This window comes from Saccopteryx bilineata, chromosome 3, assembly GCF_036850765.1.
Source record: "Saccopteryx bilineata isolate mSacBil1 chromosome 3, mSacBil1_pri_phased_curated, whole genome shotgun sequence".
Taxonomy (NCBI): domain Eukaryota; kingdom Metazoa; phylum Chordata; class Mammalia; order Chiroptera; family Emballonuridae; genus Saccopteryx; species Saccopteryx bilineata.
In genome coordinates, this window is record NC_089492.1 from 179,286,127 (window position 1) to 179,300,945 (window position 14,819).

A 14,819-nucleotide genomic window follows, 5' to 3' on the forward strand; every position below is an offset into this window, starting at 1 on the left:
AGAAAGAAAGAAAGAAAGAAAGAAAGAAAGAAAGAAAGAAAGAAAGAAAAGACCCCAGCCCTATAACTCAGTTGGTTAGTGTCAATCCAATATGCCAAAGTTGCAGGTTCATTCCCAGGTCAGGGCACATTCAAGAATCAACCAACGAATGCATAAATAAGTGGAACAAAAAATTAATCTCTCTGTCTCTCTCTTTCCCCTTTTTTCTCTCTAAAAATAAAACCAATAAATAAATTTTAAAAAACTAAAAATACCACATTTCCCCATGTATAAGATGCAAAATTTGGGGACTAAAAACTGGGTGCATCTTATACAGTAGTTGTAAATTTTTTATTTGCATTTCCCACTTTTTTGTGCTTGTTTTTGTGCTCATTGTTGAAGACAGTGATTCATCATCAGACACAAATGAGGAGAAGCTAATGCAGCGGTTCTCAACCTGTGGGTCGCGACCCCTGTGGGGTCGCCTAAAGCCATTGGAAAATACATAATGCATATCAGGTATTTACATTTCGAATCATAACTGTAGCAAAATTACAGTTATGTAGTAGCCACCAAAATTATTTTTTGGTTTGGGGTCACCGCAACATGAGGAACTGTATTGCGGGGTCACGGCATTAGAAAGGTTGAGAACCACTGAGCTAATGGATGGGAGTTTTGACAGTGATGAAAGTTGTATGAATTTTATGATGAATAAAACTTGAGTTCAAAAACTTTATGTAATATATATATTTTTTAAATTTCTAGCCCCCAAATTAAGGTGTGTCTTATACATGGAAGCATCTTATACATGGGGAAATACAGTGTATTCAGTTCAAATATAGCTCCCTTTTAAGATAACTCTCTATATATTAAACAATAACTATTGGTTTTTCACTTCCCAACAAAATTCCCCTCATCTTCTTGAAGCCTGCCTTCAGACCATAGGGCATGGTATGTGGTTTACCAAACTTGGCTAATTAGTCTTGCTAAGTAACTCACATGCTGACACTGGATTGCCAAAAGTGACAAAACCTTGGGTTGTCTTCCCACCATGTTGGTTCAGACTGTTCTTAGAATGACACCAAACAGATACCACTGTAAATAAGAGGAAAACAAAATGGGACAATATTGAGATATGGCATTGAGCCCCAAGTGTTAATCCTTATATCCCTGTTCTATAGATGTCTCTTCAATCTTGTCAACTACCTCAAATTTCCATTTAGCTGTATGGGCCAATTCATTCCCTTTCAGCCATAGGTAGTTTGTTACTGTGTTTCTGATTCTTTTGACAACCAAATAAGCACTTCTGGTTATATTTCAAAATATGTCTATATAAAGGTTAAATCCTATTTCAATGAATTCCAGAGAACCTATTCTGTAGTCAGAGAATATATTTTGTATGATCCCAATCGTTTTAAAATTTATTAAGATGTCTGTGTTGGTTCAGGATATTATGTGTCTCAAATGTTCCATGAGCCCTTGAAAAGAATATTGATTCTGCTGGTGTCATAACATGGCATGTTCTATAAATGTCAGGAAGTTCAAGATGGTTAATAATGTTGCTCGTCTTCTAAACTCTTGCAGATTTTCTGCCTACTTGTTCCAGCAACTGTTGAGAGAGAGGTCTTGGAATCACTAACTATAATTGTGGATTTGCCTATTTCTCTGCAATTTTATCAGTCTCATTTTGTGTGTTTTGCTTTATTAAGAAGTCTGTACACATTTAGCGTTCTACGTCTTTCTAGATGAAATGATCTCTTTGTTGTGAAATAATTCTTTTTGTCCCTCATACAATTCCTTGATCTAAAGTCTACTGTGTTGGATGTTAATATACCCACAAACACACCTTTCTTTAACTAGTATTTTGCATGGTCTGTCTATCCCACACTTTCTCTTTTGATCTAAATGTATTTTTATTTTTACAATAATTTTCTTATAGATAGTGTATACTTAGGCCTTCTTTTGTGATTCTGTCTTACAATCTCTGCATTTTAATTGGAGTGTGTAGAATATTTAAATTTAGTGTAATTTTTATTTTATTGGGCTTAAATCTACTACTTTATTTATTTATTTTTTACAGAGACAGAGAGTCAGAGAGAGGGATAGATAAGGACAGACAGGAATAGAGAGAGATGAGAAGCATCAATCATTAGTTTTTCGTTGCACATTGTGACACCTTAGTTGTTCATTGATTGCTTTCTCATATGTGCCTTGACCGCGGGCCTTCAGCAGACCGAGTAAACCCTTGCTCGAGCCAACGACCTTGGGTCCAAGCTGGTGAGCTTTGCTCAAACCAGATGAGCCCTTGCTCAAGCTGAAGACCTCAGGGTCTCGAACCTGGGTCCTCCACAGCCCAGTCCCATGTTCTTTCCACTGCGCCACCACCTGGTCACGATCTACTACTTTTAAAATTTTTTTTTTTTTTTAAAGGCAAGGGTTCCTTCTTTTTTATCATTTATTTATTTATTTATTCATTTTAGAGAGGAGAGGGAGAGAGAGAGAGAGGGAGAGAGAGAGAGAGAGAGAGAGAGAGAGAGAGAGAGAGAGAGAGAGAAGAGACAGAGAGAGAGAAGGGGGGGAAGAGCTGGAAGCATCAACTCCCATATGTGCCTTGACCAGGCAAGCCCAGGGTTTTAAACCAGCGACCTCAGCATTTCCAGGTCGACGTTTTATCCACTGCGCCACCACAGGTCAGGCTTAAAATTTTCTATTTGTCTCATATGTTCTTATTTACCTTTTTCCTTCTCCTACCTTCTTTTGGATTAACTAAGTATTTTGCAGGACTTTATTTTCACTATTGCTGTTCTCCTTTGTTTTAGTTTTTACTGCTTGCTCCTATATGAGAGAATGCAAGCTGGCAAAGCCCTTGCAGTTTATGGCTTATGCTAAAGGCTAAAAACTCTTCCCCACAACTCCATATTGTCTATGAAGCTGAGTATTTATACTCGTTCCATCCCCCTACCTCACTTGCTTTATTAAATTGCTAGAGGCAATTTACATGCCCTTCCACTCACCCTTTGTTTGTTCTGATGTTGGTTGACTTCATTTATGCTTGGTGCAGGGATTCCTGTTTACTCCTTACATGGATTCCTGGCCTTAAGAGAATTCCTGTTTATGCCTCAGATGTGTGACTTTGTATAAGAGACTTCTTTATTTGCATATGGCTCTACACTATGTAGTAAAGCAAACCCGGGGCTTGGCTTTGCTCTTGCAAGCCATTGGTTGTGCAAAGATACCTCCTGATCCCATCCTTTTTCTCTCTGCATTTATTTATTTATTTATTTATTTATTTATTTATTTATTTATTTATATATTTTTGGAATTTTTCTGAAGTGAGAAGCGGGGAGGCAGACAGTCTCCCACATGTACCTGGCCGGGATCTTCCTGGCATGCCCACTAGGGGGTGATGCTCTGCCCATCTGGGCTGTTACTCCAATGTGATTGGAGACATTCTAACATCTGAGGCAGAGGCTATGGAGCCATCCTCAGCACCTGAGCCAACTTTGCTCCAATGGAGCCTTGGCTGCAGGAGGGGAAGAAAGAGACAGAGAGAAAGGAGAGGGAGAGGGGCAGAGAAGCAGATGGGCGCTTCTCCTGTGTGCCCTGGCTGGGAATCAAACCCAGACTTCCACACACTGAGCCAGTGCTCCACCACTGAACTAAACGGCCAGGGCCTGAGTTTATTTATTCATTCCACATTGTTCTCACTCAGGACCTGGACAATTACTAGGTCTGCGGCACTCCTAGGTATCTTTAACTTATTGCAGTCTATATTCAAATAATATCATGGCACTTCATGTATACTATAAGAGTCTCACAATAGTATACTTCTATTTCTACCCTCCAGTTCTTTATACTACTGTTGTCATACCTTTGACTTCTATATAAGCATGTGCAATAAAATGACATTTTGGTTAACAATGGACTGCAAATATGTCAATGGTTCCCTATGGTTATAATGGATTATTAGAAAAATGTTTGTTTGTGATGTTGAAAATGTTCGTATCTGACTAAGATGTTGAATTGACTACTAACTCTGAGTGGTTTAAATATGCAAGAAGACTTCACATGCTGATCACCTGCCCTGCACCTGCCCATAGATGAGGCCGGGACTTGGCGAGGGAGCAGGGAGAGAGGGCTGGGAAGGAGAGGGTGGGGAGCCTTCCCTGCCCCCACTCATGCCAGCCCACACCCACCCCTGTACACACATGCTCGCATGCACACATATGCACACAATTACTTTCTTACCCTCAGTTTCTCTTTATCTCTTTTTCCTCCTAGTCACATTTCCTTTTCTTTCTCTCTCTCTCTCTCTCTCTCTCTCTCTCTCTCCCTCTCCCATTCTCTGTTCCCATCTCTCTCTCTTTTTTTGTTTTGTTTTTTTTACAGGGACAGAGAGAGAGTCAGAGAGAGGGATAGATAGGGACAGACAGACAGGAATGGAGAGAGATGAGAAGCATCAATCATTAGTTTTTCGTTGCGACAACTTAGTTGTTCATTGATTGCTTTCTCATATGTGCCTTGACCGTGGGCCTTCAGCATACCGAGTAGCCCCTTGCTCAAGCCAGCGACCTTGGGTCCAAGCTGGTGAGCTTTTTTGCTCAAGCCAGATGAGCCTGCGCTCAAGCCAGATGAGTCCGTGCTCAAGCCGGCGACCTCGGGGTCTCAAACCTGGGTCCTCTGCATCCTAGTCCGATGCTCTGTTCACTGCGCCACTGCCTGGTCAGGCCCCATCTCTCTTTTATTATTTCTTCTCTCTGGCTTTATCTCTCTGAGTTTCTTTCTATCTCTGCTTTCTGTTCTCTCCTCTTCTCTTCCTTCCCTCTCTCCCTCCCTCTTTCCCTCCTCCAGACAACAGTACCTCCTTCTTTGTCCCCCCAACACATACACACACACACACACAAATTTATACTATATTTCCTTTGTGTCTTTTTTATGGTTAGATATGTTTAGCTACACAAATGCTTATCATTGTGTTACAGTTGCCTACAGTATTCAGTACAATGACATGCTGTACAGGTCTGTAGCTTAGGAGCAATAGGTTGTGTACATAGCTTGAGTGTGCATTAGGCTATACCATCTACATTTGTATGGTACATTCTAAGAAGTTCAAACAACAGTGAAATAGCCTAATGATGCATCTCTCAGAAGTATCCCATGCTTAAGTGACACCTGACTGTATCTATTATCAACCCCCAAATAATCTTTTTATTAAATTAGCTTTAAAAACCAATTACCTCTTAAAGACACTTTAAAGTAATAAGACATCATTCTTTATAATTACCCACATATTTTTCACTTCTCATACTCTTCATTCTTTATTTTTGTGTAAGATCCAAATCTACATCTAATGTTATTTTCCTTAAGAACATTCTTTAAAATCCTTGCAGTGCAATTCTGCTGACAACAGAAGTCCCTCAGCATTTATTTATCTTAAAAGTCTTTATTTTGCCTTCATATCTGAAAGATGTTTTTCTGAGTATAGAATTCCAGGTTGACAGGTTTTTTAAAGTTCTTTAAAGATGTTGCTCCACTGTTCTCTACCTCACATTGCAGGAAGTCTGTTGTCATCCTAATTTTGTTCTTCTGCACATAATGTAGCTTTCTTTTCTCCTTTCTAGCTGCTTTTAGGGTTTCTATCACTGGTGTTAAGCAATTTTTCTTACAATACTCCTTAATATAGTTTTCTTCATGCTTGGGTTCATTAGGCTTCTTGGACCCTGTACATTTATACTGTTCATCAAGTTTGAAAACAAGTTAGTCAACATTTCTTCAAATTTTCTCTTATTTCTCTTTTCTTTTCTCTCTTCTGGGACTCCAATTATATGTATGTCAAATTTTCTGATATTTACCACAGGTCACTTATTTTCTGTTCATTTATTTTTAGCTTAAAAAATCTCTCCTATTTTAGGAGTTCCTATCTGTTGTTAATCCTATTCACAATATTTTTTATTTCAAGTATAGTGTATTTCATTTCTAGAACTTTCATTTAGTTCTTTTTTAATCTTTTCTTTCTCTCCTCACCATTGCTATATTTATTGACTATATTTATCAGATTTTTTAGCTGCTTTGATATCCTTGTCTGCTTATTCCATCAGCTCTGTTATTCATGGGTTGGTTTCTATTGATTATTTTTTTCTTTTTTGTAGTGAATCATATTTTCCTGCTACTTTACATGCCTGTTAATATTTTTTATTGGCTGCTGGGCATTGTGAACTTTACATTATTGGGTACTGAATTCTGTTGTATTCATTTACCATGGGACTTTGTGCAGTTAAATAACTTTAAATCAGTTTGATCTTTTTAAGGCTTACTTTGTCAGTACAAAACCAGAGAAGCCTTTAGTCTAGAGCAGTGGTAGTCAACCTGGTCCCTACCGCCCACAAGTGGGAGTTCCAGCTTTCATGGTGGGCAGTAGCAGAGCAACCAAAGTATAAATAAAAAGATAGATTTAACTATAGTTAGTTGTTTTATAAAGATTTATTCGGCCAAACTTAGTGAAAATCTAACATAAAGTACTTGGTAAGTAATTATTATTATATGCTTTAACTTGCTGTAACTCTGCTTTATAAATTTCATAAAGTAAAGTTACTTCCCTACTTTATAAATCACCATTACTGTGGAACTGGTGGGCGGTTAGAAAATTTTACTACTAATAGAGATACAAAAGTGGGCGGTAGGTATAAAAAGGTTGACTACCCCTGCTCTAGAGCTAACCACTCTGTTGATAGCAGAGCACTTTCTGAGTTTTTTTCCAATGACCATTTATTATGAGGTTTCTCCCTTCTGACTCAGAAATTTGGTCTATTTTCAGTCTTATATGAGCTTGGGATTTTCAGCATTCTTTCTAATTATTCTTTTCCAAACTTTTTTTGACATAAATTGAGGGGACCACCCTGCACATCTCTGGATCTCTCTCTCCCTCTCTCTCTCTCTCTCTCTCTCTCATTCTCTGTATATCTCTCTTTTTCCTTTTCCTCAGGTATCAGTGCCACACATTGTAGCTACCTTGCTCTCCCTGATTCTAACTCTGGCTTTCTTAACTCCAGACTTCAGGGTTGCTTTGGTTTTCCTGTTCTGTATGATGGCCTAGAAACTGCCTATAGGTAAAATAAATTTAGTAATCATAGAACTCGTTAGTTGGGTTTTTTTGTTTTGGGGTTTTTTTTTTGTTTTTGTTTTTTGCCTTCTCACAGATCACAACTCTGCACTTCTTGTTGTCCAATGTCTGAAAACAGTTGTTTTATATAATCAATCTGGTTTTCTAGTTGTCACAGCAAAAGGGAATATTTTGTTAATCTTTCTTAAACAGAAATGAAGTTTTATTACTATGTTTTGGCTATGCTGTTTACTTAATTTTGTTATTGTGGTGATAGTTTTTCTTTAGCATGAAATATCTCACTTTATTCAGAGGTGCAATAAAATTGGTCTGTAGTTCCTCTGATCTTACACGTGTTCAGGAGCGGGGGAAGATGGGAAGGATCAGGGACTACATTTCTGCCCAATTTGGATGAATGTCTTTATGTTTAACCCTTTTGTTGTCTTATATGCATTCCTTGAGGGCAGTATTCTTTTGGGGTTTTGGGTTTTTTTTTTTACAAGCTTTGTCTTTCTATGAGCTTTGCCCTGTATATATTGGCATAATTGTTATCCTTGCCTTACTTCTGTTGTTAATATTAAGTTTTCTAGTTTTAGGGCTCCTTGTTATGGTTACCTTAAAAACTTTTTCTATGATTATGAAATTTTTATTGGTTGTGATTTGTAAAGCATACATCATACCCTTAAACCTGCTACTTTACCAAGGGTTCATGGGGTGTTGAGTTTTTATTTATAAGTAAAGAATTCTGTTGTTAAATAAGTTTGGGAAATTTAAGGTAAAATGAAGTTAAAAAAATTTTCTTACTGTAGTTCTGAAAACTTTTAATGTGCCCTAATATTTTAGATATGTTAACATTCAAAAGTAGAATACAGGATATGCCACCTTTATTTTCCATTTTTCTCCAAACTGCTTAAAGTCTCAGAGACTATCTCCTCTGTGGACTTCTACCAGGTTCCCTCATCCTCAGTCTCTCAGTTGGGTTCAGCCAACAAAAGGCTCTGGCAGGAGGTGGCGGCTGTGAGGAGAGTCCAAGGTGTTTACTCGCCTGGCTCCCTCCCTGCAGGGCTATGGATTGGCTGTGTTGTGCTCTTCTTGCTGGGCAGCCAATTCTACAGTTACTGCCACAGCTGCAGCTCTACGTTTCAGTAACATTCCTTTCCCTTACCTCTTCAAGACTAAGAATTTGTAACAGTTACCTGCTGCTCCCCTGCCAGGGCATTCCACCATCTCTTATTGGTCCACATAACCCTATAGGAGGGTTGTGATAAATCGCTTTGTCATTCAACTCTCTTCAATTATACCATTGGAGTAAGTTATCTGTTTCCTGTCAGTGCCTTGATTCACATAATGTCCACTGTGTATGATATTGAAATTAACTCACACTATTGCATTCCCTTTCTTCCTTTCAACCACAATTTTTGTTAGTTAACATGGAATTTAGATGTGATGTCATAGTATTAAATTGTTATTATCATTTGTTTTATGTGGAACATTCTGTCTGTATGAAATATCAATCACATTTGCATTCCATTTCTTCAGCCATACTCATTATTATTTAGGATAACTTCTGTTTAAGTGGTCTTGAGGCTCTCTTTTGGTGCCTTTATGCCAGCATATCTGTATTCTTAAATATTCTGCTTTGGTAAATCACTCACTTACCTAGAGTAGTTGTCAAAAAGAATATATGATCTATATATTTCAAAAGTCATTGCATAGCTTAAAATATCTTTCTGTTCCCTTCTCATAACAATGATTTGGTTTGGTATACAATTCACAAATTTTCATCCCTTCAAATTTTCTAGACGTTGTTTCCAATATTTACTATATTTTAAGATTATGAAGTAGTATGGAGCCAACCTCTTTATTTGAGGCCCAGTATGACCAGCCTCCTTTCCATTGCTGCCAGCCAGAATTTTTGGAAAGAGTTCCTGTATTTCAGAAAAAACCCTCCTTTCCCCTTCTCTCTCTCTGTCTCTCTCTTTCACACACACACACACACACACACACACACACACACACACACACACATTCTGTATCCAACCTTCTAACTATTCCCATTCTTGTGATAGTTGATTTTGTGCATCAACATGACTGGGTCACAAGGTGCCAACATAATTGGCCACACATTATTCTTGGCATTTCTGGGAGGGTGTTGCTGGATGAGAATAACATTTGAGTCAGGAGACTGAGTGAAGCAGACTGCTCTCCCTAATAGGGTAGACCTCATCCAGTCAGGTGGGAGCCTTTATAGGGCACAATGGATCGGAGCGAACACCTACCAACTCACTGCCTTCAGCTAAGATATCAGTGTATACTGTTTTCATACATGAACTGAAGTATTAGCTCTTCTTGGGTCTTAAGCTTGATAGCCAATGGACCAGAAATTACATCATTGGCTTCCCTGGGTCTCCAGCTTGCTGACTGAAGATTTTGGGACTTCTCAGCTGCCACGATTGCATGAGGCAATTTCTTATAATAAATCTATAGCTGATAGATAAATAGATGATAGATAGAGAAAGAAAGAAAGAAAGAAGAAAGAAAGAAAGAAAGAAAGAAAGAAAGAAAGAAAGAAAGAAAGAAAGAAAGAAAGAAAAGGATTCTTAGAACTCTGACTAATAAAACCCTCTTAAGAGATTTTACAATTTTTATATTGAGTGGGAGAGGCTCTCACAGAATATTCATATTTTTAGAGGAATCTCCAAAGACCAGAATAAGGACCCTAGGACATAGCATGAAGCAAACAAACAAACAAAAAAGAACAATGGCACTTCCCTGCAGACTTGCGCAGCTACTGTGGAAAACAGTATAGAGTTTCCTCAAAAAATTAAAAATGGAAATGCCTTTTGACCCAGCTATCCCACTCTTAGGAATATATCCTAAGAATGCCAAATCACTGATTCAAAAGAAGATACACATTCCCATGTTTATTGCAGCATTGTTTACAATAGCCAAGATCTGGAAACAGCCCAAGTGTCCATCAGTGGATGAGTGGTTTAAAAAGCAGTGGTACATATTCACAATGGAACACTACACAGCTGTGAAAAAGAAGCAAATCTTACCCTTTGGGACAGCATGGATGGACCCAGAGATTATTATGTTAAGAGAAATAAGCCAGGCAGAGAAAGATAAATATATGATCTCACTTATATGTGGAATCTAATGAACAAAGTGAATCAAGGAATGGAATAGAGGCAGAGGTGGGGTCACAGGGAGCAGAGGGACAGCTGTCAGAGGAAAGGGGATGAGGGGATGGGATTAAAGAAGGTGAAGAGATTAGTGAAATTATATATACATAACACAAAGATACAGATAACAGGAGAGCAAATCCCAGAGGGAAGGGGGGAAGGAGTTAGGGGGAAAAGGGGGTGGGAGTGATGGAGTTATATTGAGTGGGACACTTGAATCCATGTTAACATGATAAATTAAAATTAATAATTTTTTAAATAAAAAAACAATGGCACTTTTCTTTTTCCTCAAAAAATTAAAAATGGAAATGCCTTTTGACCCAGCCATCCCACTCTTAAGAATATATCCTAAGAATGCCAGCTGAGTGTTGCAGCTGAGTGTAGGCTGTCAGGATATTTTCTTGCATGTGTGCAGCATGTGAATGTCTTGGAAGGCTATGAGCCCACAAACTCGTATTTTAACAACACCCCTCCCCCCGCCATTTAGCTTGTGACATGCAGCAGTCAGCTTGAGACAGCACCCAGAGTTCCACAGCTCTCCCTTCCCAATGAGGCTGCCACATGTCACCTAGCATTGCAGTTCTCTCTCCCACATTTTGTATAATAAGTTTCTATTCTGTCGTGTTCTCTCACACATGGTGCTTGGAGACTCTTCTGCAAAACAGAATATTTTTCAGTTCAGATGAGTAGCATGATTTTACGTTGTGCTCAGACTGTTGGGTAAATGAAGGCAATTACTCATACATCTGTCAGAGGAAGAGAAAGTCACAAGGATGAGTAGAACCTGTTTTCAGATCTGGAGACAACCACTTTGCCCCCTGCCCCTGAGAATTCAGCAATCCACATCATGGCCTGAGAGCTGATATTTGAATTCAGATCACTAATTTGAAGAATCCACTGCATGGATAAAAAGTCAACTTGAAATGCTGAGGCCACCAGTTTGAAACCTTGGGCTTACCTGGTCAAGGCACATGTGAGAAGTAATTACAAGTTGATGCTTCCTGCCCCCCCTTTCTTTCTCTCCTCTCTCTAATATCAATAAATAAAATCTTTTTTTTAAAGGGGGGAATCTACTGCATGGGTTTCTGTGTTAGCTTCTAAGTGTCCCCCCCCCTTTTAATATAGTCTACATACCACAAGCTACTTCCTAATTGAACTTCTGAATGTACCATTTAGTATTTAACTTAAAGACCCTGTTTTATTATTGACTGGCTATCCCATCTAGTACCATCACCTCTTGTCTGAGCCTTACCTTCTTGAAAAGTAAACACTGGGTTAGTAATGTTGTATCTTCCCTGAAGGATTGTTAGGCTCACTCACTGAAAGACTGTACATGAAGGGCTTTATAAATTATAAAGTCTTAGCAGGTACTCATTATTTCTCAAACTCTTCCTATGGCTTCTCATTACCTATATTCAAACTCTACCCTGACATTTAAATGACTCTAAGACCAAAATCCATCCCAATACCTTTTGTTGTTGTTACTTTCATTATTTCCAGATATGAACCTTCTTTTCCAGCTAGACGTATACCTGAGTTCTCATTGGTTATGCCTAACGTGGAATAATAGAGTCCAGAGAGATTCAGGACATTAAGGATGCATGGCAGAAATACTAATGAGTTGGTAAAACTTAGATTTATTTATTATTATTATTATTTTGTATTTTTCTGAAGCTGGAAACGGGGAGAGACAATCAGACAGACTCCCGCATGCGCCCGACCGGGATCCACCCGGCACGCCCACCAGGGGCGAAGCTCTGCCCACCAGGGGGCAATGCTCTGCCGCAACCAGAGCCACTCTAGCACCTGGGGCAGAGGCCAAGGAGCCATCCCCAGCGCCCGGGCCATGTTTGCTCCAATGGAGCCTTGGTTGCGGGAGGGGACGAGAGAGACAGAGAGGAAGGGGGCGGGGGTGTGGAGAAGCAAATGGGTGCTTCTCCTATGTGCCCTGGCCGGGAATCGAACCCGGGTCCCCTGCACGCCAGGCTGACGCTCTACCACTGAGCCAACCGGCCAGGGCCAAAACTTAGATTTAAATAGACATTTTAGATATAGACTTTTTTTTTTTACCCAACTCAGAACGGTTGAGAGCACTAATTCAGCATCTTTATTTTGGTGAAAATAACCAGGGTTTGATTTCTGGTTTTGATATTTTCCAAGTGTGTGACCATAGGATGCCCACTTTAACTTTGTAAGATTTCCTTTAACTGATTGCTGATAAGGCAATATATGTTGAAAGAAAACGAAAGAAGGAAGGGAGGGAGGGAGGAAGAAAGGAAGGAAGGAAGGAGAGAGAGAGAGAGAGAGAAAGAAAGAGAAAGAGAGAGAAAGAAAGAAAGAAAAGAAGGAAGGAAGGAAGGAAGGAAGGAAGGAAGGAAGGAAGGAAGGAAGGAAGGAAGGAAGGAAGGAGGGAAAGGAAAAAGAGGGAGGAAGAAAATGTTAAGATGTTAAAGGATTATTCGAATGTTGGTTTCCTAATAATGGGTAATTTTTGAGAACTAGTGAATTCAAAGTGCTTGACAGACATCTGCAAAGCAGTTCTTTTGATTAAGAAATCTTTGAGTAATCCTTATGGTAGGTAATTCCATTATTCTCTCAACAGATCCATTCTCAGCTTTCATAAGTAGTGCCATTCTAAGGGCAGAGGGCAAACAGTTAAAAAATCTCAGCTACTAATTCCCCCTAAATTAGAGAAATATTATCTATACAAGCAGTCACCTTGCCTCAGATCACTCGTGAGCAATTCAAACCTCTATCCATCTACAACCAGCTTTTGATTATTCAGGAACCGTTCCCTCAGTTTGGGGCTCTGTTTTTCTTCCTCTTCCTGCCCACTGCTTTCTTTTCCATTATCCACAACCTATGTATTACCACACCCCCTCCACCCCCGTAAGAGAACCAGGAAAGAAATAATTGATTAACTCAAATGAGTCAAGATAAGTACTTTTAACAACTTCAGCTGGTGAGAGAGCAGGTGAAATGAATGTGGTCTGCGAGCACTCTGTGAACTTCATTCATCCATGACCATGATCATCCTTTCCCCTTTAATGTAACCACAAAAAAATTAGAAGTGGAGCCCATCTCATATAAATTCAGCTTCTTTGGCAAAGCACCACAAAGTGTAGGGTTGGTGCTTTGTTGTTTTTCCCCATTTTACATGTAATTAAATGCTATTCATCTAGTTAGAACCTTTTGAACTTTCAGGACCTCAGGCCAGGGAAGAGGAGCCACCCACAGTTGTTCCACCCTCATAACAGAAGCAAGCAGGAAATGAGGGAAAGGATAAATTACCTTCAACCAATCCTAATAGTGACAGGGTATTCTTTACCTAAATTTCATTCAGTGAACTTACTTCCAAGATATTCAATATACATTTGCTCCCCTGAAAACAAGCTGCCTAAACATCTGTGGGGAGACAAAGGAAACATGGAGAACGAACCAGAGTTGAATATTTCAGCAGAAATGTGGGAAGAAGTGCCCTGCAACTTGCAAACAGCCTTCTGTACAGCATGCCATAAATTAACACAATATAAATTTATACATATTTACACCACATAGTCTCTAACTATGTAAATCCTCAATACTCAGACTTGTTGGATAGGTGTAAGAGAACAGTCCATATGTTTATTCATGTTCTGTGAAGCTCTAGGGAACTCAGTGATTTTACACACGCAAACACACACACACACAGACTATAAGTAAAGGTGATTCTAAATGTTTAAATCAAATTAATATCTAAGAACAAACCTCTATTTTACAAAATGTATCTTTCAGAGATATAGCCAAAGAGAATTTAAATTCTATTTAGTAGGCACTTACCCAGTTGCCTTATGTATCCTAAAACTTCAGTAAGTAGCTACTGGTATATACATAATAGTTTAGTTGTATGGAGTAAATTTTTACTGGTGGAAAAGACAATTTATAATACATGACTTTTCTCTAGGTTCTCCTCTTGTATAAAAGAAAGGAGGATTAAAATACAAGATTTCATAACTTCTTTTAGGAAGCTTCTTAGCTGATGAGAGATGCTGTGATACTGGGAGAGTGTGGGACTGGATCACTGAAATCAGTCAGTACTAGCAGAGTTTGGGTTCTGACTCTGTTGTTCACTGATGTGTTCTCAGAGAGCCATATCCTTGGGAAGATGCAATGACATAGAGTCAATGTGAAAGTCCTTGGCAACTGCAATGTTTTTGCATGTACTGTCAAGTCATTGTTAAGGGTTCTTTCATTATCTGCTGCTAAGCAAACAAAATGCATTCAGTTTCTTTTACATCTTTTTTGAAAGAAATCTATTTGAATCACTGTTGACACCCTTTGTTTCAGAAGAATGCCATCCACAGTGGTCAGAGAAGCATAGCACAGTGCCAGTTGCCAACGTGCTTTGGCATGTGTACGTGTGTGTGGGCAGGGATTGTCGATGTGTCTGGGACATGTTCCAATACCCAGTGAGCATTTATTAAATATGGAATAACAGTAAGTATATTAGGGGGAAATAGCTGTCTGATACAAACAAGACAGCAATTTCCCCATGTCACTACTTAAAGGTGTGGCAG

At 39.0% G+C, this 14,819-nt stretch overlaps 1 protein-coding gene across 1 annotated transcript in view; it reads left to right on the forward strand.

Annotated features, from left to right (window-relative positions):
- The first annotated feature begins 2,647 nt into the window (after positions 1-2,647).
- The window catches only part of ATXN1 (ataxin 1), a 635,797-nt gene continuing 623,625 nt past the window's right edge, over positions 2,648-14,819 (forward strand). The window contains exon 1 of the mRNA XM_066268334.1: positions 2,648-2,669. The gene's annotated coding sequence lies outside the window, so the exon portion shown is untranslated. The remainder of the gene's footprint in view (positions 2,670-14,819) is intronic.